The sequence below is a fragment of the Phyllobates terribilis genome, unplaced genomic scaffold (assembly GCF_046119375.1).
Source record: "Phyllobates terribilis strain yellow unplaced genomic scaffold, ASM4611937v1 Scaffold_213__1_contigs__length_3403324, whole genome shotgun sequence".
In the NCBI taxonomy this organism is placed as follows: Eukaryota; Metazoa; Chordata; class Amphibia; order Anura; family Dendrobatidae; genus Phyllobates; species Phyllobates terribilis.
This window is the reverse complement of record NW_027362973.1, coordinates 1305933-1331905: the sequence shown is the minus strand read 5'-3', so window position 1 is coordinate 1331905 and position 25973 is coordinate 1305933. Positions and strand designations below refer to the sequence as shown.

The 25973-nt window shown below is 47.4% G+C and overlaps 15 non-coding genes and 3 pseudogenes across 15 annotated transcripts; all 18 read left to right on the top strand.

Moving 5' to 3' along the window:
• The first annotated feature begins 281 nt into the window (after window positions 1-281).
• Window positions 282-472, top strand: LOC141213766 (U2 spliceosomal RNA). The gene has a single exon (XR_012283103.1). It is a non-coding gene; the product is annotated as a U2 spliceosomal RNA (small nuclear RNA).
• Window positions 473-1587: 1115 nt separating this feature from the next.
• LOC141214156 (U2 spliceosomal RNA) lies at window positions 1588-1679 on the top strand (annotated as a pseudogene).
• Window positions 1680-2470: 791 nt separating this feature from the next.
• LOC141214094 (U2 spliceosomal RNA) lies at window positions 2471-2653 on the top strand. The gene has a single exon (XR_012283420.1). It is a non-coding gene; the product is annotated as a U2 spliceosomal RNA (small nuclear RNA).
• A 1115-nt stretch (window positions 2654-3768) lies between these two features.
• LOC141213764 (U2 spliceosomal RNA) lies at window positions 3769-3959 on the top strand. Its single transcript, XR_012283101.1, has one exon. It is a non-coding gene; the product is annotated as a U2 spliceosomal RNA (small nuclear RNA).
• Window positions 3960-5074: 1115 nt separating this feature from the next.
• LOC141214149 (U2 spliceosomal RNA) lies at window positions 5075-5166 on the top strand (annotated as a pseudogene).
• Window positions 5167-5960: 794 nt separating this feature from the next.
• LOC141214110 (U2 spliceosomal RNA) lies at window positions 5961-6147 on the top strand. The gene has a single exon (XR_012283431.1). It is a non-coding gene; the product is annotated as a U2 spliceosomal RNA (small nuclear RNA).
• A 1118-nt stretch (window positions 6148-7265) lies between these two features.
• On the top strand, window positions 7266-7456 carry LOC141213990 (U2 spliceosomal RNA). The gene has a single exon (XR_012283322.1). It is a non-coding gene; the product is annotated as a U2 spliceosomal RNA (small nuclear RNA).
• A 1115-nt stretch (window positions 7457-8571) lies between these two features.
• LOC141213763 (U2 spliceosomal RNA) lies at window positions 8572-8762 on the top strand. The gene has a single exon (XR_012283100.1). It is a non-coding gene; the product is annotated as a U2 spliceosomal RNA (small nuclear RNA).
• A 1115-nt stretch (window positions 8763-9877) lies between these two features.
• LOC141213762 (U2 spliceosomal RNA) lies at window positions 9878-10068 on the top strand. Its single transcript, XR_012283099.1, has one exon. It is a non-coding gene; the product is annotated as a U2 spliceosomal RNA (small nuclear RNA).
• A 1115-nt stretch (window positions 10069-11183) lies between these two features.
• Window positions 11184-11374, top strand: LOC141213761 (U2 spliceosomal RNA). The gene has a single exon (XR_012283098.1). It is a non-coding gene; the product is annotated as a U2 spliceosomal RNA (small nuclear RNA).
• Window positions 11375-12489: 1115 nt separating this feature from the next.
• On the top strand, window positions 12490-12680 carry LOC141214048 (U2 spliceosomal RNA). The gene has a single exon (XR_012283379.1). It is a non-coding gene; the product is annotated as a U2 spliceosomal RNA (small nuclear RNA).
• Window positions 12681-13794: 1114 nt separating this feature from the next.
• On the top strand, window positions 13795-13985 carry LOC141213760 (U2 spliceosomal RNA). Its single transcript, XR_012283097.1, has one exon. It is a non-coding gene; the product is annotated as a U2 spliceosomal RNA (small nuclear RNA).
• Window positions 13986-15100: 1115 nt separating this feature from the next.
• LOC141214175 (U2 spliceosomal RNA) lies at window positions 15101-15291 on the top strand. Its single transcript, XR_012283458.1, has one exon. It is a non-coding gene; the product is annotated as a U2 spliceosomal RNA (small nuclear RNA).
• Window positions 15292-16403: 1112 nt separating this feature from the next.
• LOC141214174 (U2 spliceosomal RNA) lies at window positions 16404-16594 on the top strand. The gene has a single exon (XR_012283457.1). It is a non-coding gene; the product is annotated as a U2 spliceosomal RNA (small nuclear RNA).
• A 1115-nt stretch (window positions 16595-17709) lies between these two features.
• LOC141214041 (U2 spliceosomal RNA) lies at window positions 17710-17900 on the top strand. Its single transcript, XR_012283372.1, has one exon. It is a non-coding gene; the product is annotated as a U2 spliceosomal RNA (small nuclear RNA).
• Window positions 17901-19012: 1112 nt separating this feature from the next.
• LOC141214059 (U2 spliceosomal RNA) lies at window positions 19013-19203 on the top strand. Its single transcript, XR_012283389.1, has one exon. It is a non-coding gene; the product is annotated as a U2 spliceosomal RNA (small nuclear RNA).
• Window positions 19204-20318: 1115 nt separating this feature from the next.
• LOC141214022 (U2 spliceosomal RNA) lies at window positions 20319-20509 on the top strand. Its single transcript, XR_012283353.1, has one exon. It is a non-coding gene; the product is annotated as a U2 spliceosomal RNA (small nuclear RNA).
• Window positions 20510-21623: 1114 nt separating this feature from the next.
• On the top strand, window positions 21624-21701 carry LOC141214134 (U2 spliceosomal RNA; annotated as a pseudogene).
• Window positions 21702-25973: the final 4272 nt, after the last annotated feature.

Here is a 25973-nt window from a genome sequence, read left to right as displayed (position 1 = left end):
TGCTCGTTCCACCCCACCCCCCGCCTTAATTGGTTCTCCTCCCTTCCAACGGTGTTGAGGCGGGTGGGAACAGCAGGGGGTGAAGGTGCTGTGTTTAAAGAGGTGGAGTTATGCAGATCTAAAACGCGTGGATTGCAGCAGCAGCAAGCCGAAAAGTGCAGGCATGTAAGGGATCTAGAGGTTGACAACATGTCTTCTTAACGGGAGTCCAGGAGCTCATCTCCACAAATGGACTTTTCAGGATCCTTGGGTGGCTCCGTAGTTTGAAACCAATTCTGGTTATCGCTTCTCGGCCTTTTGGCTAAGATCAAGTGTAGTATCTGTTCTTATCAGTTTAATATCTGATACGTCCCCTATCTGGGGACCATATATTAAATGGATTTTTAGAACAGGGAGATGGAAAAAGAGCTTGCTCTGTCCACTCCACGCATTGACCTGGTATTGCAGTATCTCCAGGACCGGTGCACCCCTTCTTTAATGCAGTTTCTAAAATCAGAAAGAATTGAATTCAATGTTTTTTGTTCATTTTGCTTGTTTGTCGGATTTTGGGATGGACTCTTTGGCTTTGCTTTTCTTCTCCTCATTGGATTTTTCATGTTCAAAGTTGCAGAAGCCAGATTACAAGCTCATTTTGGTTCAACTTCAGCAACTGTGCATTGCATTGCCATGTAATGTGATGCAATGCTATCTTTCTAGCTCTCCCTTTTTACTTCCTTTTGGATAAACAGACATATTAGGCAAGCATTTTGGAGCTTTCACCTAAATAACTACAGGTGGTGAGATAAGCTGCACAATATAATTGACCTTTCAGTATATTGTTGCACACACACCATCTATTTAGCAAATGCCCTTGTTATCAACAGCAGCCTTTTAAACTCACCTGAGCTAACAGGTATGTGCGCTGGTTACTCTGCTGCGCTTAAAATTTCTTTTTTGGTTTGCTACAATGCCTTTTCTGAAACGTTGTCTCCTTCTGCTGGAACACTGACTTCTTTCATTTAATGCCTGCAGACTATAAAAGAGAACCCAACCCAAAAAGTTTGGTTGATTAGTCTGTGGCATTCTGTTAAACTGTTGCTTATGGCGGTCTCTGTGAGCTTCTCAGCGACATTCAGCCAGCCAGGTATCCTGCCTGCAGTAGATGGAATGTGGCAATGGAACGCTGGCTGCGCGTGTCATAATAGGCTCTGAGCCTTTATATACCTGTGCACAGCAGCAGCCACCTTCAGTCTGCTGCTGGACAGCCAGCAGCAGCAGCAGCAGGAGAGGTATGTAATCAGGAGCCCTCCTGCTAAGGGTAGACAGCTGCTCGTTCCACCCCACCCCCCGCCTTAATTGGTTCTCCTCCCTTCCAACGGTGTTGAGGCGGGTGGGAACAGCAGGGGGTGAAGGTGCTGTGTTTAAAGAGGTGGAGTTATGCAGATCTAAAACGCGTGGATTGCAGCAGCAGCAAGCCGAAAAGTGCAGGCATGTAAGGGATCTAGAGGTTGACAACATGTCTTCTTAACGGGAGTCCAGGAGCTCATCTCCACAAATGGACTTTTCAGGATCCTTGGGTGGCTCCGTAGTTTGAAACCAATTCTGGTTATCGCTTCTCGGCCTTTTGGCTAAGATCAAGTGTAGTATCTTTCGAAAAGGCGGTTTTGGATGTTGGCCGCCCTAGTAGATTGATACATTATGCACACTGGGGTTTAGGCGCTTGTTAGTACGCCAGGTGGCTAATATAGTCATCTGGTGGAAAGCATGGCCCCCCAGGATCGACGCCATTGGGCCGGGGAAGATCGAAAGCCCGAAGTGTGAAGTGCCCCAGGAGTGGTGACCCTGGGGTGCCTCAACTCACTGGGATTGGGAACCCCACTTGAGTTTATGGCACATTTGCACTAGCACTTCAATATTTCTTTCTTCACACACACCCTTATTCCGGGCCTTCTGGCCTTAGGATGGGGAATTTTTCAATTCCCGGTCGAAGGTCCGGGCAGTATTATACTGTGAAACCTTCACTATTTATTTAATTTTTTTGTCACTGTGTGTCCACTTTTTCACGTGTGTCCACGTCCTTACTAGGATTTTGTCGGGATGCGGTTCCCTTACGGGTTCCTCTCTTGGCAGGTCTAGGGGGGGAGTGTGTGGACATCAGGTTCCGCTCCCCCCTGAACCCCCCTGGCTCTCCTCTTTCTGGAGGAGAGCGTTGTTGGCTCCCCTCTTCCGGGAGGGGAGCACAGTCTTTGGCTCCCAGTGCCTTGCTCGGGTGAGAACTCGGGCAGGTGCTGGGGGTAAGATTGGGTCGCCTCTGGCTCCGGCTAGAGGTGGCTATTTGTCCCTGTTCCTCGCTGTGGCCTTCTGGCTCGGAGGGACGGGGAATAGTTTGGGGGACTCTTCTCCTTTTGGAGAGGGTTTCAAGAAGACCAGCATCCTAGTGCACTTTTTTTGTGGCACTTGTCACTTTTTTAAGCGCACTCGGGTTTTGTACACGAATTCGGGCTTTCGAAAAAAAAAAAAATCTGTTCTTATCAGTTTAATATCTGATACGTCCCCTATCTGGGGACCATATATTAAATGGATTTTTAGAACAGGGAGATGGAAAAAGAGCTTGCTCTGTCCACTCCACGCATTGACCTGGTATTGCAGTATCTCCAGGACCGGTGCACCCCTTCTTTAATGCAGTTTCTAAAATCAGAAAGAATTGAATTCAATGTTTTTTGTTCATTTTGCTTGTTTGTCGGATTTTGGGATGGACTCTTTGGCTTTGCTTTTCTTCTCCTCATTGGATTTTTCATGTTCAAAGTTGCAGAAGCCAGATTACAAGCTCATTTTGGTTCAACTTCAGCAACTGTGCATTGCATTGCCATGTAATGTGATGCAATGCTATCTTTCTAGCTCTCCCTTTTTACTTCCTTTTGGATAAACAGACATATTAGGCAAGCATTTTGGAGCTTTCACCTAAATAACTACAGGTGGTGAGATAAGCTGCACAATATAATTGACCTTTCAGTATATTGTTGCACACACACCATCTATTTAGCAAATGCCCTTGTTATCAACAGCAGCCTTTTAAACTCACCTGAGCTAACAGGTATGTGCGCTGGTTACTCTGCTGCGCTTAAAATTTCTTTTTTGGTTTGCTACAATGCCTTTTCTGAAACGTTGTCTCCTTCTGCTGGAACACTGACTTCTTTCATTTAATGCCTGCAGACTATAAAAGAGAACCCAACCCAAAAAGTTTGGTTGATTAGTCTGTGGCATTCTGTTAAACTGTTGCTTATGGCGGTCTCTGTGAGCTTCTCAGCGACATTCAGCCAGCCAGGTATCCTGCCTGCAGTAGATGGAATGTGGCAATGGAACGCTGGCTGCGCGTGTCATAATAGGCTCTGAGCCTTTATATACCTGTGCACAGCAGCAGCCACCTTCAGTCTGCTGCTGGACAGCCAGCAGAAGCAGCAGCAGGAGAGGTATGTAATCAGGAGCCCTCCTGCTAAGGGTAGACAGCTGCTCGTTCCACCCCACCCCCCGCCTTAATTGGTTCTCCTCCCTTCCAACGGTGTTGAGGCGGGTGGGAACAGCAGGGGGTGAAGGTGCTGTGTTTAAAGAGGTGGAGTTATGCAGATCTAAAACGCGTGGATTGCAGCAGCAGCAAGCCGAAAAGTGCAGGCATGTAAGGGATCTAGAGGTTGACAACATGTCTTCTTAACGGGAGTCCAGGAGCTCATCTCCACAAATGGACTTTTCAGGATCCTTGGGTGGCTCCGTAGTTTGAAACCAATTCTGGTTATCGCTTCTCGGCCTTTTGGCTAAGATCAAGTGTAGTATCTGTTCTTATCAGTTTAATATCTGATACGTCCCCTATCTGGGGACCATATATTAAATGGATTTTTAGAACAGGGAGATGGAAAAAGAGCTTGCTCTGTCCACTCCACGCATTGACCTGGTATTGCAGTATCTCCAGGACCGGTGCACCCCTTCTTTAATGCAGTTTCTAAAATCAGAAAGAATTGAATTCAATGTTTTTTGTTCATTTTGCTTGTTTGTCGGATTTTGGGATGGACTCTTTGGCTTTGCTTTTCTTCTCCTCATTGGATTTTTCATGTTCAAAGTTGCAGAAGCCAGATTACAAGCTCATTTTGGTTCAACTTCAGCAACTGTGCATTGCATTGCCATGTAATGTGATGCAATGCTATCTTTCTAGCTCTCCCTTTTTACTTCCTTTTGGATAAACAGACATATTAGGCAAGCATTTTGGAGCTTTCACCTAAATAACTACAGGTGGTGAGATAAGCTGCACAATATAATTGACCTTTCAGTATATTGTTGCACACACACCATCTATTTAGCAAATGCCCTTGTTATCAACAGCAGCCTTTTAAACTCACCTGAGCTAACAGGTATGTGCGCTGGTTACTCTGCTGCGCTTAAAATTTCTTTTTTGGTTTGCTACAATGCCTTTTCTGAAACGTTGTCTCCTTCTGCTGGAACACTGACTTCTTTCATTTAATGCCTGCAGACTATAAAAGAGAACCCAACCCAAAAAGTTTGGTTGATTAGTCTGTGGCATTCTGTTAAACTGTTGCTTATGGCGGTCTCTGTGAGCTTCTCAGCGACATTCAGCCAGCCAGGTATCCTGCCTGCAGTAGATGGAATGTGGCAATGGAACGCTGGCTGCGCGTGTCATAATAGGCACTGAGCCTTTATATACCTGTGCACAGCAGCAGCCACCTTCAGTCTGCTGCTGGACAGCCAGCAGCAGCAGCAGCAGGAGAGGTATGTAATCAGGAGCCCTCCTGCTAAGGGTAGACAGCTGCTCGTTCCACCCCACCCCCCGCCTTAATTGGTTCTCCTCCCTTCCAACGGTGTTGAGGCGGGTGGGAACAGCAGGGGGTGAAGGTGCTGTGTTTAAAGAGGTGGAGTTATGCAGATCTAAAACGCGTGGATTGCAGCAGCAGCAAGCCGAAAAGTGCAGGCATGTAAGGGATCTAGAGGTTGACAACATGTCTTCTTAACGGGAGTCCAGGAGCTCATCTCCACAAATGGACTTTTCAGGATCCTTGGGTGGCTCCGTAGTTTGAAACCAATTCTGGTTATCGCTTCTCGGCCTTTTGGCTAAGATCAAGTGTAGTATCTTTTGAAAAGGCGGTTTTGGATGTTGGCCGCCCTAGTAGATTGATACATTATGCACACTGGGGTTTAGGCGCTTGTTAGTACGCCAGGTGGCTAATATAGTCATCTGGTGGAAAGCATGGCCCCCCAGGATCGACGCCATTGGGCCGGGGAAGATCGAAAGCCCGAAGTGTGAAGTGCCCCAGGAGTGGTGACCCTGGGGTGCCTTAACTCACTGGGATTGGGAACCCCACTTGAGTTTATGGCACATTTGCACTAGCACTTCAATATTTCTTTCTTCACACACACCCTTATTCCGGGCTTTCTGGCCTTAGGATGGGGAATTTTTCAATTCCCGGTCGAAGGTCCGGGCAGTATTATACTGTGAAACCTTCACTATTTATTTAATTTTTTTTTGTCACTGTGTGTCCACTTTTTCACGTGTGTCCACGTCCTTACTAGGATTTTGTCGGGATGCGGTTCCCTTACGGGTTCCTCTCTTGGCAGGTCTAGGGGGGGAGTGTGTGGCCATCAGGTTCCGCTCCCCCCTGAACCCCACTGGCTCTCCTCTTTCGGGAGGAGAGCGTTGTTGGCTCCCCTCTTCCGGGAGGGAAGCACAGTCTTTGGCTCCCAGTGCCTTGCTCGGGTGAGAACTCGGGCAGGTATTGGGGGTAAGATTGGGTCGCCTCTGGCTCCGGCTGGAGGTGGCTATTTGTCCCTGTTCCTCGCTGTGGCCTTCTGGCTCGGAGGGACAGGGAATGGTTTGGGGGACCCTTCTCCTTTTGGAGAGGGTTTCAAGAAGACCAGCATCCTAGTGCACTTTTTTTTGTGGCACTTGTCACTTTTTTAAGCGCACTCGGGTTTTGTACACGAATTCGGGCTTTCGAAAAAAGAAAAGAAAAATCTGTTCTTATCAGTTTAATATCTGATACGTCCCCTATCTGGGGACCATATATTAAATGGATTTTTAGAACAGGGAGATGGAAAAAGAGCTTGCTCTGTCCACTCCACGCATTGACCTGGTATTGCAGTATCTCCAGGACCGGTGCACCCCTTCTTTAATGCAGTTTCTAAAATCAGAAAGAATTGAATTCAATGTTTTTTGTTCATTTTGCTTGTTTGTCGGATTTTGGGATGGACTCTTTGGCTTTGCTTTTCTTCTCCTCATTGGATTTTTCATGTTCAAAGTTGCAGAAGCCAGATTACAAGCTCATTTTGGTTCAACTTCAGCAACTGTGCATTGCATTGCCATGTAATGTGATGCAATGCTATCTTTCTAGCTCTCCCTTTTTACTTCCTTTTGGATAAACAGACATATTAGGCAAGCATTTTGGAGCTTTCACCTAAATAACTACAGGTGGTGAGATAAGCTGCACAATATAATTGACCTTTCAGTATATTGTTGCACACACACCATCTATTTAGCAAATGCCCTTGTTATCAACAGCAGCCTTTTAAACTCACCTGAGCTAACAGGTATGTGCGCTGGTTACTCTGCTGCGCTTAAAATTTCTTTTTTGGTTTGCTACAATGCCTTTTCTGAAACGTTGTCTCCTTCTGCTGGAACACTGACTTCTTTCAATTAATGCCTGCAGACTATAAAAGAGAACCCAACCCAAAAAGTTTGGTTGATTAGTCTGTGGCATTCTGTTAAACTGTTGCTTATGGCGGTCTCTGTGAGCTTCTCAGCGACATTCAGCCAGCCAGGTATCCTGCCTGCAGTAGATGGAATGTGGCAATGGAACGCTGGCTGCGCGTGTCATAATAGGCTCTGAGCCTTTATATACCTGTGCACAGCAGCAGCCACCTTCAGTCTGCTGCTGGACAGCCAGCAGCAGCAGCAGCAGCAGGAGAGGTATGTAATCAGGAGCCCTCCTGCTAAGGGTAGACAGCTGCTCGTTCCACCCCACCCCCCGCCTTAATTGGTTCTCCTCCCTTCCAACGGTGTTGAGGCGGGTGGGAACAGCAGGGGGTGAAGGTGCTGTGTTTAAAGAGGTGGAGTTATGCAGATCTAAAACGCGTGGATTGCAGCAGCAGCAAGCCGAAAAGTGCAGGCATGTAAGGGATCTAGAGGTTGACAACATGTCTTCTTAACGGGAGTCCAGGAGCTCATCTCCACAAATGGACTTTTCAGGATCCTTGGGTGGCTCCGTAGTTTGAAACCAATTCTGGTTATCGCTTCTTGGCCTTTTGGCTAAGATCAAGTGTAGTATCTGTTCTTATCAGTTTAATATCTGATACGTCCCCTATCTGGGGACCATATATTAAATGGATTTTTAGAACAGGGAGATGGAAAAAGAGCTTGCTCTGTCCACTCCACGCATTGACCTGGTATTGCAGTATCTCCAGGACCGGTGCACCCCTTCTTTAATGCAGTTTCTAAAATCAGAAAGAATTGAATTCAATGTTTTTTGTTCATTTTGCTTGTTTGTCGGATTTTGGGATGGACTCTTTGGCTTTGCTTTTCTTCTCCTCATTGGATTTTTCATGTTCAAAGTTGCAGAAGCCAGATTACAAGCTCATTTTGGTTCAACTTCAGCAACTGTGCATTGCATTGCCATGTAATGTGATGCAATGCTATCTTTCTAGCTCTCCCTTTTTACTTCCTTTTGGATAAACAGACATATTAGGCAAGCATTTTGGAGCTTTCACCTAAATAACTACAGGTGGTGAGATAAGCTGCACAATATAATTGACCTTTCAGTATATTGTTGCACACACACCATCTATTTAGCAAATGCCCTTGTTATCAACAGCAGCCTTTTAAACTCACCTGAGCTAACAGGTATGTGCGCTGGTTACTCTGCTGCGCTTAAAATTTCTTTTTTGGTTTGCTACAATGCCTTTTCTGAAACGTTGTCTCCTTCTGCTGGAACACTGACTTCTTTCATTTAATGCCTGCAGACTATAAAAGAGAACCCAACCCAAAAAGTTTGGTTGATTAGTCTGTGGCATTCTGTTAAACTGTTGCTTATGGCGGTCTCTGTGAGCTTCTCAGCGACATTCAGCCAGCCAGGTATCCTGCCTGCAGTAGATGGAATGTGGCAATGGAACGCTGGCTGCGCGTGTCATAATAGGCTCTGAGCCTTTATATACCTGTGCACAGCAGCAGCCACCTTCAGTCTGCTGCTGGACAGCCAGCAGCAGCAGCAGCAGGAGAGGTATGTAATCAGGAGCCCTCCTGCTAAGGGTAGACAGCTGCTCGTTCCACCCCACCCCCCGCCTTAATTGGTTCTCCTCCCTTCCAACGGTGTTGAGGCGGGTGGGAACAGCAGGGGGTGAAGGTGCTGTGTTTAAAGAGGTGGAGTTATGCAGATCTAAAACGCGTGGATTGCAGCAGCAGCAAGCCGAAAAGTGCAGGCATGTAAGGGATCTAGAGGTTGACAACATGTCTTCTTAACGGGAGTCCAGGAGCTCATCTCCACAAATGGACTTTTCAGGATCCTTGGGTGGCTCCGTAGTTTGAAACCAATTCTGGTTATCGCTTCTCGGCCTTTTGGCTAAGATCAAGTGTAGTATCTGTTCTTATCAGTTTAATATCTGATACGTCCCCTATCTGGGGACCATATATTAAATGGATTTTTAGAACAGGGAGATGGAAAAAGAGCTTGCTCTGTCCACTCCACGCATTGACCTGGTATTGCAGTATCTCCAGGACCGGTGCACCCCTTCTTTAATGCAGTTTCTAAAATCAGAAAGAATTGAATTCAATGTTTTTTGTTCATTTTGCTTGTTTGTCGGATTTTGGGATGGACTCTTTGGCTTTGCTTTTCTTCTCCTCATTGGATTTTTCATGTTCAAAGTTGCAGAAGCCAGATTACAAGCTCATTTTGGTTCAACTTCAGCAACTGTGCATTGCATTGCCATGTAATGTGATGCAATGCTATCTTTCTAGCTCTCCCTTTTTACTTCCTTTTGGATAAACAGACATATTAGGCAAGCATTTTGGAGCTTTCACCTAAATAACTACAGGTGGTGAGATAAGCTGCACAATATAATTGACCTTTCAGTATATTGTTGCACACACACCATCTATTTAGCAAATGCCCTTGTTATCAACAGCAGCCTTTTAAACTCACCTGAGCTAACAGGTATGTGCGCTGGTTACTCTGCTGCGCTTAAAATTTCTTTTTTGGTTTGCTACAATGCCTTTTCTGAAACGTTGTCTCCTTCTGCTGGAACACTGACTTCTTTCATTTAATGCCTGCAGACTATAAAAGAGAACCCAACCCAAAAAGTTTGGTTGATTAGTCTGTGGCATTCTGTTAAACTGTTGCTTATGGCGGTCTCTGTGAGCTTCTCAGCGACATTCAGCCAGCCAGGTATCCTGCCTGCAGTAGATGGAATGTGGCAATGGAACGCTGGCTGCGCGTGTCATAATAGGCTCTGAGCCTTTATATACCTGTGCACAGCAGCAGCCACCTTCAGTCTGCTGCTGGACAGCCAGCAGCAGCAGCAGCAGGAGAGGTATGTAATCAGGAGCCCTCCTGCTAAGGGTAGACAGCTGCTCGTTCCACCCCACCCCCCGCCTTAATTGGTTCTCCTCCCTTTCAACGGTGTTGAGGCGGGTGGGAACAGCAGGGGGTGAAGGTGCTGTGTTTAAAGAGGTGGAGTTATGCAGATCTAAAACGCGTGGATTGCAGCAGCAGCAAGCCGAAAAGTGCAGGCATGTAAGGGATCTAGAGGTTGACAACATGTCTTCTTAACGGGAGTCCAGGAGCTCATCTCCACAAATGGACTTTTCAGGATCCTTGGGTGGCTCCGTAGTTTGAAACCAATTCTGGTTATCGCTTCTCGGCCTTTTGGCTAAGATCAAGTGTAGTATCTGTTCTTATCAGTTTAATATCTGATACGTCCCCTATCTGGGGACCATATATTAAATGGATTTTTAGAACAGGGAGATGGAAAAAGAGCTTGCTCTGTCCACTCCACGCATTGACCTGGTATTGCAGTATCTCCAGGACCGGTGCACCCCTTCTTTAATGCAGTTTCTAAAATCAGAAAGAATTGAATTCAATGTTTTTTGTTCATTTTGCTTGTTTGTCGGATTTTGGGATGGACTCTTTGGCTTTGCTTTTCTTCTCCTCATTGGATTTTTCATGTTCAAAGTTGCAGAAGCCAGATTACAAGCTCATTTTGGTTCAACTTCAGCAACTGTGCATTGCATTGCCATGTAATGTGATGCAATGCTATCTTTCTAGCTCTCCCTTTTTACTTCCTTTTGGATAAACAGACATATTAGGCAAGCATTTTGGAGCTTTCACCTAAATAACTACAGGTGGTGAGATAAGCTGCACAATATAATTGACCTTTCAGTATATTGTTGCACACACACCATCTATTTAGCAAATGCCCTTGTTATCAACAGCAGCCTTTTAAACTCACCTGAGCTAACAGGTATGTGCGCTGGTTACTCTGCTGCGCTTAAAATTTCTTTTTTGGTTTGCTACAATGCCTTTTCTGAAACGTTGTCTCCTTCTGCTGGAACACTGACTTCTTTCATTTAATGCCTGCAGACTATAAAAGAGAACCCAACCCAAAAAGTTTGGTTGATTAGTCTGTGGCATTCTGTTAAACTGTTGCTTATGGCGGTCTCTGTGAGCTTCTCAGCGACATTCAGCCAGCCAGGTTTCCTGCCTGCAGTAGATGGAATGTGGCAATGGAACGCTGGCTGCGCGTGTCATAATAGGCTCTGAGCCTTTATATACCTGTGCAAAGCAGCAGCCACCTTCAGTCTGCTGCTGGACAGCCAGCAGCAGCAGCAGCAGGAGAGGTATGTAATCAGGAGCCCTCCTGCTAAGGGTAGACAGCTGCTCGTTCCACCCCACCCCCCGCCTTAATTGGTTCTCCTCCCTTCCAACGGTGTTGAGGCGGGTGGGAACAGCAGGGGGTGAAGGTGCTGTGTTTAAAGAGGTGGAGTTATGCAGATCTAAAACGCGTGGATTGCAGCAGCAGCAAGCCGAAAAGTGCAGGCATGTAAGGGATCTAGAGGTTGACAACATGTCTTCTTAACGGGAGTCCAGGAGCTCATCTCCACAAATGGACCTTTCAGGATCCTTGGGTGGCTCCGTAGTTTGAAACCAATTCTGGTTATCGCTTCTCGGCCTTTTGGCTAAGATCAAGTGTAGTATCTGTTCTTATCAGTTTAATATCTGATACGTCCCCTATCTGGGGACCATATATTAAATGGATTTTTAGAACAGGGAGATGGAAAAAGAGCTTGCTCTGTCCACTCCACGCATTGACCTGGTATTGCAGTATCTCCAGGACCGGTGCACCCCTTCTTTAATGCAGTTTCTAAAATCAGAAAGAATTGAATTCAATGTTTTTTGTTCATTTTGCTTGTTTGTCGGATTTTGGGATGGACTCTTTGGCTTTGCTTTTCTTCTCCTCATTGGATTTTTCATGTTCAAAGTTGCAGAAGCCAGATTACAAGCTCATTTTGGTTCAACTTCAGCAACTGTGCATTGCATTGCCATGTAATGTGATGCAATGCTATCTTTCTAGCTCTCCCTTTTTACTTCCTTTTGGATAAACAGACATATTAGGCAAGCATTTTGGAGCTTTCACCTAAATAACTACAGGTGGTGAGATAAGCTGCACAATATAATTGACCTTTCAGTATATTGTTGCACACACACCATCTATTTAGCAAATGCCCTTGTTATCAACAGCAGCCTTTTAAACTCACCTGAGCTAACAGGTATGTGCACTGGTTACTCTGCTGCGCTTAAAATTTCTTTTTTGGTTTGCTACAATGCCTTTTCTGAAACGTTGTCTCCTTCTGCTGGAACACTGACTTCTTTCATTTAATGCCTGCAGACTATAAAAGAGAACCCAACCCAAAAAGTTTGGTTGATTAGTCTGTGGCATTCTGTTAAACTGTTGCTTATGGCGGTCTCTGTGAGCTTCTCAGCGACATTCAGCCAGCCAGGTATCCTGCCTGCAGTAGATGGAATGTGGCAATGGAACGCTGGCTGCGCGTGTCATAATAGGCTCTGAGCCTTTATATACCTGTGCACAGCAGCAGCCACCTTCAGTCTGCTGCTGGACAGCCAGCAGCAGCAGCAGCAGGAGAGGTATGTAATCAGGAGCCCTCCTGCTAAGGGTAGACAGCTGCTCGTTCCACCCCACCCCCCGCCTTAATTGGTTCTCCTCCCTTCCAACGGTGTTGAGGCGGGTGGGAACAGCAGGGGGTGAAGGTGCTGTGTTTAAAGAGGTGGAGTTATGCAGATCTAAAACGCGTGGATTGCAGCAGCAGCAAGCCGAAAAGTGCAGGCATGTAAGGGATCTAGAGGTTGACAACATGTCTTCTTAACGGGAGTCCAGGAGCTCATCTCCACAAATGGACTTTTCAGGATCCTTGGGTGGCTCCGTAGTTTGAAACCAATTCTGGCTATCGCTTCTCGGCCTTTTGGCTAAGATCAAGTGTAGTATCTGTTCTTATCAGTTTAATATCTGATACGTCCCCTATCTGGGGACCATATATTAAATGGATTTTTAGAACAGTGAGATGGAAAAAGAGCTTGCTCTGTCCACTCCACGCATTGACCTGGTATTGCAGTATCTCCAGGACCGGTGCACCCCTTCTTTAATGCAGTTTCTAAAATCAGAAAGAATTGAATTCAATGTTTTTTGTTCATTTTGCTTGTTTGTCGGATTTTGGGATGGACTCTTTGGCTTTGCTTTTCTTCTCCTCATTGGATTTTTCATGTTCAAAGTTGCAGAAGCCAGATTACAAGCTCATTTTGGTTCAACTTCAGCAACTGTGCATTGCATTGCCATGTAATGTGATGCAATGCTATCTTTCTAGCTCTCCCTTTTTACTTCCTTTTGGATAAACAGACATATTAGGCAAGCATTTTGGAGCTTTCACCTAAATAACTACAGGTGGTGAGATAAGCTGCACAATATAATTGACCTTTCAGTATATTGTTGCACACACACCATCTATTTAGCAAATGCCCTTGTTATCAACAGCAGCCTTTTAAACTCACCTGAGCTAACAGGTATGTGCGCTGGTTACTCTGCTGCGCTTAAAATTTCTTTTTTGGTTTGCTACAATGCCTTTTCTGAAACGTTGTCTCCTTCTGCTGGAACACTGACTTCTTTCATTTAATGCCTGCAGACTATAAAAGAGAACCCAACCCAAAAAGTTTGGTTGATTAGTCTGTGGCATTCTGTTAAACTGTTGCTTATGGCGGTCTCTGTGAGCTTCTCAGCGACATTCAGCCAGCCAGGTATCCTGCCTGCAGTAGATGGAATGTGGCAATGGAACGCTGGCTGCGCGTGTCATAATAGGCTCTGAGCCTTTATATACCTGTGCACAGCAGCAGCCACCTTCAGTCTGCTGCTGGACAGCCAGCAGCAGCAGCAGCAGGAGAGGTATGTAATCAGGAGCCCTCCTGCTAAGGGTAGACAGCTGCTCGTTCCACCCCACCCCCCGCCTATTTGGTTCTCCTCCCTTCCAACGGTGTTGAGGCGGGTGGGAACAGCAGGGGGTGAAGGTGCTGTGTTTAAAGAGGTGGAGTTATGCAGATCTAAAACGCGTGGATTGCAGCAGCAGCAAGCCGAAAAGTGCAGGCATGTAAGGGATCTAGAGGTTGACAACATGTCTTCTTAACGGGAGTCCAGGAGCTCATCTCCACAAATGGACTTTTCAGGATCCTTGGGTGGCTCCGTAGTTTGAAACCAATTCTGGTTATCGCTTCTCGGCCTTTTGGCTAAGATCAAGTGTAGTATCTGTTCTTATCAGTTTAATATCTGATACGTCCCCTATCTGGGGACCATATATTAAATGGATTTTTAGAACAGGGAGATGGAAAAAGAGCTTGCTCTGTCCACTCCACGCATTGACCTGGTATTGCAGTATCTCCAGGACCGGTGCACCCCTTCTTTAATGCAGTTTCTAAAATCAGAAAGAATTGAATTCAATGTTTTTTGTTCATTTTGCTTGTTTGTCGGATTTTGGGATGGACTCTTTGGCTTTGCTTTTCTTCTCCTCATTGGATTTTTCATGTTCAAAGTTGCAGAAGCCAGATTACAAGCTCATTTTGGTTCAACTTCAGCAACTGTGCATTGCATTGCCATGTAATGTGATGCAATGCTATCTTTCTAGCTCTCCCTTTTTACTTCCTTTTGGATAAACAGACATATTAGGCAAGCATTTTGGAGCTTTCACCTAAATAACTACAGGTGGTGAGATAAGCTGCACAATATAATTGACCTTTCAGTATATTGTTGCACACACACCATCTATTTAGCAAATGCCCTTGTTATCAACAGCAGCCTTTTAAACTCACCTGAGCTAACAGGTATGTGCGCTGGTTACTCTGCTGCGCTTAAAATTTCTTTTTTGGTTTGCTACAATGCCTTTTCTGAAACGTTGTCTCCTTCTGCTGGAACACTGACTTCTTTCATTTAATGCCTGCAGACTATAAAAGAGAACCCAACCCAAAAAGTTTGGTTGATTAGTCTGTGGCATTCTGTTAAACTGTTGCTTATGGCGGTCTCTGTGAGCTTCTCAGCGACATTCAGCCAGCCAGGTATCCTGCCTGCAGTAGATGGAATGTGGCAATGGAACGCTGGCTGCGCGTGTCATAATAGGCTCTGAGCCTTTATATACCTGTGCACAGCAGCAGCCACCTTCAGTCTGCTGCTGGACAGCCAGCAGCAGCAGCAGCAGGAGAGGTATGTAATCAGGAGCCCTCCTGCTAAGGGTAGACAGCTGCTTGTTCCACCCCACCCCCCGCCTTAATTGGTTCTCCTCCCTTCCAACGGTGTTGAGGCGGATGGGAACAGCAGGGGGTGAAGGTGCTGTGTTTAAAGAGGTGGAGTTATGCAGATCTAAAACGCGTGGATTGCAGCAGCAGCAAGCCGAAAAGTGCAGGCATGTAAGGGATCTAGAGGTTGACAACATGTCTTCTTAACGGGAGTCCAGGAGCTCATCTCCACAAATGGACTTTTCAGGATCCTTGGGTGGCTCCGTAGTTTGAAACCAATTCTGGTTATCGCTTCTCGGCCTTTTGGCTAAGATCAAGTGTAGTATCTGTTCTTATCAGTTTAATATCTGATACGTCCCCTATCTGGGGACCATATATTAAATGGATTTTTAGAACAGGGAGATGGAAAAAGAGCTTGCTCTGTCCACTCCACGCATTGACCTGGTATTGCAGTATCTCCAGGACCGGTGCACCCCTTCTTTAATGCAGTTTCTAAAATCAGAAAGAATTGAATTCAATGTTTTTTGTTCATTTTGCTTGTTTGTCGGATTTTGGGATGGACTCTTTGGCTTTGCTTTTCTTCTCCTCATTGGATTTTTCATGTTCAAAGTTGCAGAAGCCAGATTACAAGCTCATTTTGGTTCAACTTCAGCAACTGTGCATTGCATTGCCATGTAATGTGATGCAATGCTATCTTTCTAGCTCTCCCTTTTTACTTCCTTTTGGATAAACAGACATATTAGGCAAGCATTTTGGAGCTTTCACCTAAATAACTACAGGTGGTGAGATAAGCTGCACAATATAATTGACCTTTCAGTATATTGTTGCACACACACCATCTATTTAGCAAATGCCCTTGTTATCAACAGCAGCCTTTTAAACTCACCTGAGCTAACAGGTATGTGCGCTGGTTACTCTGCTGCGCTTAAAATTTCTTTTTTGGTTTGCTACAATGCCTTTTCTGAAACGTTGTCTCCTTCTGCTGGAACACTGACTTCTTTCATTTAATGCCTGCAGACTATAAAAGAGAACCCAACACAAAAAGTTTGGTTGATTAGTCTGTGGCATTCTGTTAAACTGTTGCTTATGGCGGTCTCTGTGAGCTTCTCAGCGACATTCAGCCAGCCAGGTATCCTGCCTGCAGTAGATGGAATGTGGCAATGGAACGCTGGCTGCGCGTGTCATAATAGGCTCTGAGCCTTTATATACCTGTGCACAGCAGCAGCCACCTTCAGTCTGCTGCTGGACAGCCAGCAGCAGCAGCAGGAGAGGTATGTAATCAGGAGCCCTCCTGCTAAGGGTAGACAGCTGCTCGTTCCACCCCACCCCCCGCCTTAATTGGTTCTCCTCCCTTCCAACGGTGTTGAGGCGGGTGGGAACAGCAGGGGGTGAAGGTGCTGTGTTTAAAGAGGTGGAGTTATGCAGATCTAAAACGCGTGGATTGCAGCAGCAGCAAGCCGAAAAGTGCAGGCATGTAAGGGATCTAGAGGTTGACAACATGTCTTCTTAACGGGAGTCCAGGAGCTCATCTCCACAAATGGACTTTTCAGGATCCTTGGGTGGCTCCGTAGTTTGAAACCAATTCTGGTTATCGCTTCTCGGCCTTTTGGCTAAGATCAAGTGTAGTATCTGTTCTTATCAGTTTAATATCTGATACGTCCCCTATCTGGGGACCATATATTAAATGGATTTTTAGAACAGGGAGATGGAAAAAGAGCTTGCTCTGTCCACTCCACGCATTGACCTGGTATTGCAGTATCTCCAGGACCGGTGCACCCCTTCTTTAATGCAGTTTCTAAAATCAGAAAGAATTGAATTCAATGTTTTTTGTTCATTTTGCTTGTTTGTCGGATTTTGGGATGGACTCTTTGGCTTTGCTTTTCTTCTCCTCATTGGATTTTTCATGTTCAAAGTTGCAGAAGCCAGATTACAAGCTCATTTTGGTTCAACTTCAGCAACTGTGCATTGCATTGCCATGTAATGTGATGCAATGCTATCTTTCTAGCTCTCCCTTTTTACTTCCTTTTGGATAAACAGACATATTAGGCAAGCATTTTGGAGCTTTCACCTAAATAACTACAGGTGGTGAGATAAGCTGCACAATATAATTGACCTTTCAGTATATTGTTGCACACACACCATCTATTTAGCAAATGCCCTTGTTATCAACAGCAGCCTTTTAAACTCACCTGAGCTAACAGGTATGTGCGCTGGTTACTCTGCTGCGCTTAAAATTTCTTTTTTGGTTTGCTACAATGCCTTTTCTGAAACGTTGTCTCCTTCTGCTGGAACACTGACTTCTTTCATTTAATGCCTGCAGACTATAAAAGAGAACCCAACCCAAAAAGTTTGGTTGATTAGTCTGTGGCATTCTGTTAAACTGTTGCTTATGGCGGTCTCTGTGAGCTTCTCAGCGACATTCAGCCAGCCAGGTATCCTGCCTGCAGTAGATGGAATGTGGCAATGGAACGCTGGCTGCGCGTGTCATAATAGGCTCTGAGCCTTTATATACCTGTGCACAGCAGCAGCCACCTTCAGTCTGCTGCTGGACAGCCAGCAGCAGCAGCAGCAGGAGAGGTATGTAATCAGGAGCCCTCCTGCTAAGGGTAGACAGCTGCTCGTTCCACCCCACCCCCCGCCTTAATTGGTTCTCCTCCCTTCCAACGGTGTTGAGGCGGGTGGGAACAGCAGGGGGTGAAGGTGCTGTGTTTAAAGAGGTGGAGTTATGCAGATCTAAAACGCGTGGATTGCAGCAGCAGCAAGCCGAAAAGTGCAGGCATGTAAGGGATCTAGAGGTTGACAACATGTCTTCTTAACGGGAGTCCAGGAGCTCATCTCCACAAATGGACTTTTCAGGATCTTTGGGTGGCTCCGTAGTTTGAAACCAATTCTGGTTATCGCTTCTCGGCCTTTTGGCTAAGATCAAGTGTAGTATCTGTTCTTATCAGTTTAATATCTGATACGTCCCCTATCTAGGGACCATATATTAAATGGATTTTTAGAACAGGGAGATGGAAAAAGAGCTTGCTCTGTCCACTCCACGCATTGACCTGGTATTGCAGTATCTCCAGGACCGGTGCACCCCTTCTTTAATGCAGTTTCTAAAATCAGAAAGAATTGAATTCAATGTTTTTTGTTCATTTTGCTTGTTTGTCGGATTTTGGGATGGACACTTTGGCTTTGCTTTTCTTCTCCTCATTGGATTTTTCATGTTCAAAGTTGCAGAAGCCAGATTACAAGCTCATTTTGGTTCAACTTCAGCAACTGTGCATTGCATTGCCATGTAATGTGATGCAATGCTATCTTTCTAGCTCTCCCTTTTTACTTCCTTTTGGATAAACAGACATATTAGGCAAGCATTTTGGAGCTTTCACCTAAATAACTACAGGTGGTGAGATAAGCTGCACAATATAATTGACCTTTCAGTATATTGTTGCACACACACCATCTATTTAGCAAATGCCCTTGTTATCAACAGCAGCCTTTTAAACTCACCTGAGCTAACAGGTATGTGCGCTGGTTACTCTGCTGCGCTTAAAATTTCTTTTTTGGTTTGCTACAATGCCTTTTCTGAAACGTTGTCTCCTTCTGCTGGAACACTGACTTCTTTCATTTAATGCCTGCAGACTATAAAAGAGAACCCAACCCAAAAAGTTTGGTTGATTAGTCTGTGGCATTCTGTTAAACTGTTGCTTATGGCGGTCTCTGTGAGCTTCTCAGCGACATTCAGCCAGCTAGGTATCCTGCCTGCAGTAGATGGAATGTGGCAATGGAACGCTGGCTGCGCGTGTCATAATAGGCTCTGAGCCTTTACATACCTGTGCACAGCAGCAGCCACCTTCAGTCTGCTGCTGGACAGCCAGCAGCAGCAGCAGGAGAGGTATGTAATCAGGAGCCCTCCTGCTAAGGGTAGACAGCTGCTCGTTCCACCCCACCCCCCGCCTTAATTGGTTCTCCTCCCTTCCAACGGTGTTGAGGCGGGTGGGAACAGCAGGGGGTGAAGGTGCTGTGTTTAAAGAGGTGGAGTTATGCACATCTAAAACGCGTGGATTGCAGCAGCAGCAAGCCGAAAAGTGCAGGCATGTAAGGGATCTAGAGGTTGACAACATGTCTTCTTAACGGGAGTCCAGGAGCTCATCTCCACAAATGGACTTTTCAGGATCCTTGGGTGGCTCCGTAGTTTGAAACCAATTCTGGTTATCGCTTCTCGGCCTTTTGGCTAAGATCAAGTGTAGTATCTGTTCTTATCAGTTTAATATCTGATACGTCCCCTATCTGGTTACCATATATTAAATGGATTTTTAGAACAGGGAGATGGAAAAAGAGCTTGCTCTGTCCACTCCACGCATTGACCTGGTATTGCAGTATCTCCAGGACCGGTGCACCCCTTCTTTAATGCAGTTTCTAAAATCAGAAAGAATTGAATTCAATGTTTTTTGTTCATTTTGCTTGTTTGTCGGATTTTGGGATGGACTCTTTGGCTTTGCTTTTCTTCTCCTCATTGGATTTTTCATGTTCAAAGTTGCAGAAGCCAGATTACAAGCTCATTTTGGTTCAACTTCAGCAACTGTGCATTGCATTGCCATGTAATGTGATGCAATGCTATCTTTCTAGCTCTCCCTTTTTACTTCCTTTTGGATAAACAGACATATTAGGCAAGCATTTTGGAGCTTTCACCTAAATAACTACAGGTGGTGAGATAAGCTGCACAATATAATTGACCTTTCAGTATATTGTTGCACACACACCATCTATTTAGCAAATGCCCTTGTTATCAACAGCAGCCTTTTAAACTCACCTGAGCTAACAGGTATGTGCGCTGGTTACTCTGCTGCGCTTAAAATTTCTTTTTTGGTTTGCTACAATGCCTTTTCTGAAACGTTGTCTCCTTCTGCTGGAACACTGACTTCTTTCATTTAATGCCTGCAGACTATAAAAGAGAACCCAACCCAAAAAGTTTGGTTGATTAGTCTGTGGCATTCTGTTAAACTGTTGCTTATGGCGGTCTCTGTGAGCTTCTCAGCGACATTCAGCCAGCCAGGTATCCTGCCTGCAGTAGATGGAATGTGGCAATGGAACGCTGGCTGCGCGTGTCATAATAGGCTCTGAGCCTTTATATACCTGTGCACAGCAGCAGCCACCTTCAGTCTGCTGCTGGACAGCCAGCAGCAGCAGCAGCAGGAGAGGTATGTAATCAGGAGCCCTCCTGCTAAGGGTAGACAGCTGCTCGTTCCACCCCACCCCCCGCCTTAATTGGTTCTCCTCCCTTCCAACGGTGTTGAGGCGGGTGGGAACAGCAGGGGGTGAAGGTGCTGTGTTTAAAGAGGTGGAGTTATGCAGATCTAAAACGCGTGGATTGCAGCAGCAGCAAGCCGAAAAGTGCAGGCATGTAAGGGATCTAGAGGTTGACAACATGTCTTCTTAACGGGAGTCCAGGAGCTCATCTCCACAAATGGACTTTTCAGGATCCTTGGGTGGCTCCGTAGTTTGAAACCAATTCTGGTTATCGCTTCTCGGCCTTTTGGCTAAGATCAAGTGTAGTATCTGTTCTTATCAGTTTAATATCTGATACGTCCCCTATCTGGGGACCATATATTAAATGGATTTTTAGAACAGGGAAATGGAAAAAGAGCTTGCTCTGTCCACTCCACGCATTGACCTGGTATTGCAGTATCTCCAGGACCGGTGCACCCCTTCTTTAATGCAGTTTCTAAAATCAGAAAGAATTGAATTCAATGTTTTTTGTTCATTTTGCTTGTTTGTCGGATTTTGGGATGGACTCTTTGGCTTTGCTTTTCTTCTCCTCATTGGATTTTTCATGTTCAAAGTTGCAGAAGCCAGATTACAAGCTCATTTTGGTTCAACTTCAGCAACTGTGCATTGCATTGCCATGTAATGTGATGCAATGCTATCTTTCTAGCTCTCCCTTTTTACTTCCTTTTGGATAAACAGACATATTAGGCAAGCATTTTGGAGCTTTCACCTAAATAACTACAGGTGGTGAGATAAGCTGCACAATATAATTGACCTTTCAGTATATTGTTGCACACACACCATCTATTTAGCAAATGCCCTTGTTATCAACAGCAGCCTTTTAAACTCACCTGAGCTAACAGGTATGTGCGCTGGTTACTCTGCTGCGCTTAAAATTTCTTTTTTGGTTTGCTACAATGCCTTTTCTGAAACGTTGTCTCCTTCTGCTGGAACACTGACTTCTTTCATTTAATGCCTGCAGACTATAAAAGAGAACCCAACCCAAAAAGTTTGGTTGATTAGTCTGTGGCATTCTGTTAAACTGTTGCTTATAGCGGTCTCTGTGAGCTTCTCAGCGACATTCAGCCAGCCAGGTATCCTGCCTGCAGTAGATGGAATGTGGCAATGGAACGCTGGCTGCGCGTGTCATAATAGGCTCTGAGCCTTTATATACCTGTGCACAGCAGCAGCCACCTTCAGTCTGCTGCTGGACAGCCAGCAGCAGCAGCAGCAGGAGAGGTATGTAATCAGGAGCCCTCCTGCTAAGGGTAGACAGCTGCTCGTTCCACCCCACCCCCCGCCTATTTGGTTCTCCTCCCTTCCAACGGTGTTGAGGCGGGTGGGAACAGCAGGGGGTGAAGGTGCTGTGTTTAAAGAGGTGGAGTTATGCAGATCTAAAACGCGTGGATTGCAGCAGCAGCAAGCCGAAAAGTGCAGGCATGTAAGGGATCTAGAGGTTGACAACATGTCTTCTTAACGGGAGTCCAGGAGCTCATCTCCACAAATGGACTTTTCAGGATCCTTGGGTGGCTCCGTAGTTTGAAACCAATTCTGGTTATCGCTTCTCGGCCTTTTGGCTAAGATCAAGTGTAGTATCTGTTCTTTTAAGAACACAAGAGCTACGATCTACACTTGACGAGAGCGATCGAACTCGGAAGGAGAAGAGCTTCGGAGCCCAGCTGACATCAGAGAACGAAGGCGGATATCGGTGGGAGGAAGAAGCTCTAAAGAATCCAGAAGAAGACGAAGACTCGGAGAAGAATCGGGCTGTCCTGTGGAATCTTCGAGGAAGAAAATCATCGAGACAAAGACCTTTCGGGGAATTTGTCCAGAACACGACGGGAGAAGAATCTGCATAGCTCCACCCATTCCGGGAAGAGTTCCAGATCCAGCTCCAAGAAGTAACTGCAGGAGGAAAGCCATGGCAAGCGCTGCGAGGAAGGCCGAAAAGAAGAGCCTGGAGCTGGGGACAGCCAGGAGGGCCCAGCCAGGAGCCGATTCTGACCCCAAGGACTCTGCCTCCACGACTGGCCAGCAGAAGGGACCCCAGAAGCCCCGCCACGAAGCTCCAGCCCTGGAGCCATGGATGCGGCAGACGGTGGCCCTGAAGCTGAAGGAAGTGGATGGGAGGGTGCCGGACATGTCCTCGGACGTGTTCTGCCAGAAGATGCTGCTGGATCGAGGCTTCTCCAGGTCGGACACCCTCAGCATCCAGACCTTCTTGACGGGGATCTTCTTCGTCACCTTCGCCACTGTGAACACCTGCAGGAGGTTCTGGGAAATGGTAAGCGCAAAAGGACCGGATAATTCTTTCTCTGCCTTTACAGGTAGCTGCCCTATCCAGAGGGATGAAAGGAGGATCACGGTCTCCATGCGCAACCCGCACACCCCAGGCCAAGACATCTGTACCTTCCTGAGACGCTTCTGTTTGGTTGTGAAGGAACCCTCTCACATCCTGAATGGACTCGGCTTCTGGACAGGTAAGTGGTCGGTGACCGTTAGACTTCACAGGGACCTGGCGTACTCAGACGGACTTCGGCACCTGCCCCCGACATTCTCCCTGGGCAACTCCTACGGCCTCATCTATTACCCGGACATGCCGCGGAACTGCAGGAGATGCGGCAAGAACGGCCACGAGATGAAGGACTGCAAGGAGGATGCCTGCAGGATTTGTCGAGTGACGGGACACAGCTCGAAGGACTGCCCGAAGAAGACGTCCTGCAACCTGTGTGGGCTGGCGGCTCATCTGTACAAGGATTGCCCCAGGCGTGAGAGATCCTGGGCATCGGTGGTTGCGACGACCCCAGCTACGGAGGACAAGGCCCCGACGACCAGGCCTGTGAAGGTCAAGGACGCGACGACCAAGGCCCCAGCGGCCAAGGCCGAGACGACCAAGGCCAAAGCGGTCAAGGAGTCGGTGGCCAAAGCCCCAGCGACGGTCCCAGCAGCTCCGAAGCAGAAGAAAAAGTCAAAGGAGGGTAAGAGTTCTGTCACCCCTCTCTCGATCCCTCCCCCTGCCACCCCCGTCCAATCCCCCCCCACCCCGGCCACCCCTGCTGAGGATTCCACTTCCTCTTCCTCCTTCCCCTACTCCTCAGCAGGTGTCCTTTCCCCTGCCCCGGCAGCCACTCTCCCTCCCCAGACCATGGTAGCGGTGGAATTAACCTTTCCTCCACCCGCCGCTATCTATTCCGAGGAGGATTTTCCCCTTCTTGTCTCCCCAGTTCCAACCCGGGGAAAGAGGAAGGTGGAGGACAGCCCTGCTACTGAATCCTCCAAAAAGAAGATTCTGGATTTCGTAGGCGAAAAGGAGGATACCCTCCCTGAGCCAGAAGAGATGGAGCACATGGTTGAGACCCTGGTGGCCGAGCCAGAAGAGGAGGAACTGGTGGTCGCCGAGATTGAGGCCGCGCTGCTTGACCAGATGGAGGAAGAGGGCCTGCTGGTGATCCCGTCACCAGCAGTCAACACCGACGAGGGACCACCCGACCGGAGTGGTAACTAAGGTGTATTGCCTGCGCTAACTTTTTCTTTTTTCCCTACATGATGGCTAATATTAACTTATTTTCCATTAATGTCAGGAGCATCAAGGACAAGTTCAGACGTCAGACTATTTATGCCTTCCTTACTTCCCAGTTGTGTGATGTTTATATGTTGCAGGAATGTTCCCTTCCCTCCTCTAGGTCCTTCAAACATCTGGCCAGGGAGTGGTCCCACGGTCCATCCTACTGGTCCGGTGGGGGTGACTGCAAGTCTGCGGGGGTCGCAATTCTGATCAGGGGGGGCGCATTCACGCTTGAGTCCGTCCAGGAGCTCATCTGCGGCAGGGCTCTTGTTGTAGATGGCAACTGGGCGGGAGAACCTGTCAGGTTCATCAACGTGTATGCGTCCCCACTGAAGAATGAGCGTTTGGAGCTTTTCCAGACCCTGCAGCTTCAGCTTGCCACCACCAGGACCTTAGTGATGGCCGGGGATTTCAACTGCCCCATCGAGGAGGACGGTCGTAGTTCTGGCACATCTGCCAAGTTGGACATCACGTCCAAGCTGCTCATCGAGATGGTAACCGAGGCCTCTCTTCAGGACGTGGTGGGCTCCATGGGGAGAGGCTCCACGAACTATTCGTGGAGCCGACCCGATGGCTCACTCCGCTCCAGGATTGACTTTGTGTTCACCTCTCGGGCAGTCAGGCAGAGTAGGCACTCGATGGTCTCCTGCTTCTTCTCCGACCACAGAGCTATTCACTTACAAGGTGTCCTCGGCGACGGTTTTCCGTCCGGCCCTGGCTCCTGGAAGCTGAATTGTGCTCTGCTGGCTCAGGATGAAGTCGTGGAGGAGCTGAGAGCAGCCTACGCAATGTGGCAGTCCTACAAGGGTAGCTTCCAAACAGTCTCTGATTGGTGGGAATATGTTAAACTTGAGTTTCGCTGTTTCTTTCAGGCCAAGGGTCGACAACAGGCGTGTGAGAAGAGGAGGGACTTCAGAGGGCTGCAGCGCGAGCTGCGGTCGCTGCAGGACCTTCTTCACTGCGGCTGGGACGTGAGGGAGGAGCTGGAGGAGACCAAGAAGAGCCTGAAAAGGCACTTTGAGGAGGAGTCCAAGCGAATCATCTTCCGTTCCAAAGTGGAGAATCTGGAGAAGGGTGAGAAATGTAACTCATTCTTTTTCAGGAAACTTCATGCCAGTCACACGCCCCTGAACGAGCTGCGAGACGAGAGCGGAAACATGCGACGTGGGAAGGAGGACGTGATGAGGGTCGTCAGCGACTTCTACAGCGAACTCTACTCCCACAAGACTACCGACCCCGACGCTGCTGATAAGTTCCTGTCAGGTATCACTAACCATCTTGATCCTGCAGGCACGGCAGCCTTGGACAAACCTCTGATGGTGGGCGAATTGCTCTCTGCCGCTAAATCCTTTAGGACCGGCAGGACCCCGGGCAGTGATGGTCTTCCAGCGGAGCTCTATGTAGCGCTGGGAGACCTCATCTGTCCGGACCTGTTGGACCTGTACGAGGAGATGGTGGTGGAGGGTAGAATGCCTCCATCTTTGAGGGAAGGAATGGTCACGATCCTGTACAAGCGGAAGGGAGAGAGGTGCGACCTGAGGAATTGGCGTCCCATCACTCTGCTCAACGTGGACTACAAGATCCTGGCCAAGACGATGGCGACACGACTTAAGACGGTCATCGGACGGATCATCCACCCGGACCAGACCTGCGGCATCCCTGGACGTCGCATCGCAGACAGCCTCGCTCTCGTGCGGGACACGGTCGAGTACATCAAGGTCCGCCGCGCACACGCGGCCCTGGTCTCCTTGGATCAGGAGAAGGCCTTCGACCGGGTTTCCCACGAGTTCATGGGCCGAGCTCTGCACCGGTTAGGTTTGGGTAACATGTTTTGTTCGTATGTCCGTCTGATGTATTTTGATATCCACAGCTCGGTGTTGGTGAACGGCTGGAAGACTGACCCCTTCCCTGTCCTCTCTGGGGTCAGACAAGGCTGCCCTCTATCACCTCTTCTTTTTGTTTGTGTTATAGAACTCTTCGCAGAGGCTATCCGGCAGAATGGAGAGATCAGAGGGATCACCGCACCGGGTCCGGGACGACACGAGGTCAAGTGCTCGCTCTACATGGACGACGTCACCGTCTTCTGCGCTGATCGTGGTTCAGTCGACGCCCTCGTCCAGACGTGTGAGAGGTTCGGCCGGGCTTCAGGGGCCAAAGTCAACTGCAGGAAGTCGGAAGCCATGCTCTTCGGGGATTGGCAGCCGGCCTCCTCCGCCCCCTTCCCCTTCAACATTCAACCGGATTTCCTCAAGGTGCTGGGAGTCTGGTTCGGGAAGGAAGGAGCAGCCCTCAAGTCCTGGCAAGAACGCTTGGCCAAGGTGAAGCAACGGATCGGACTCTGG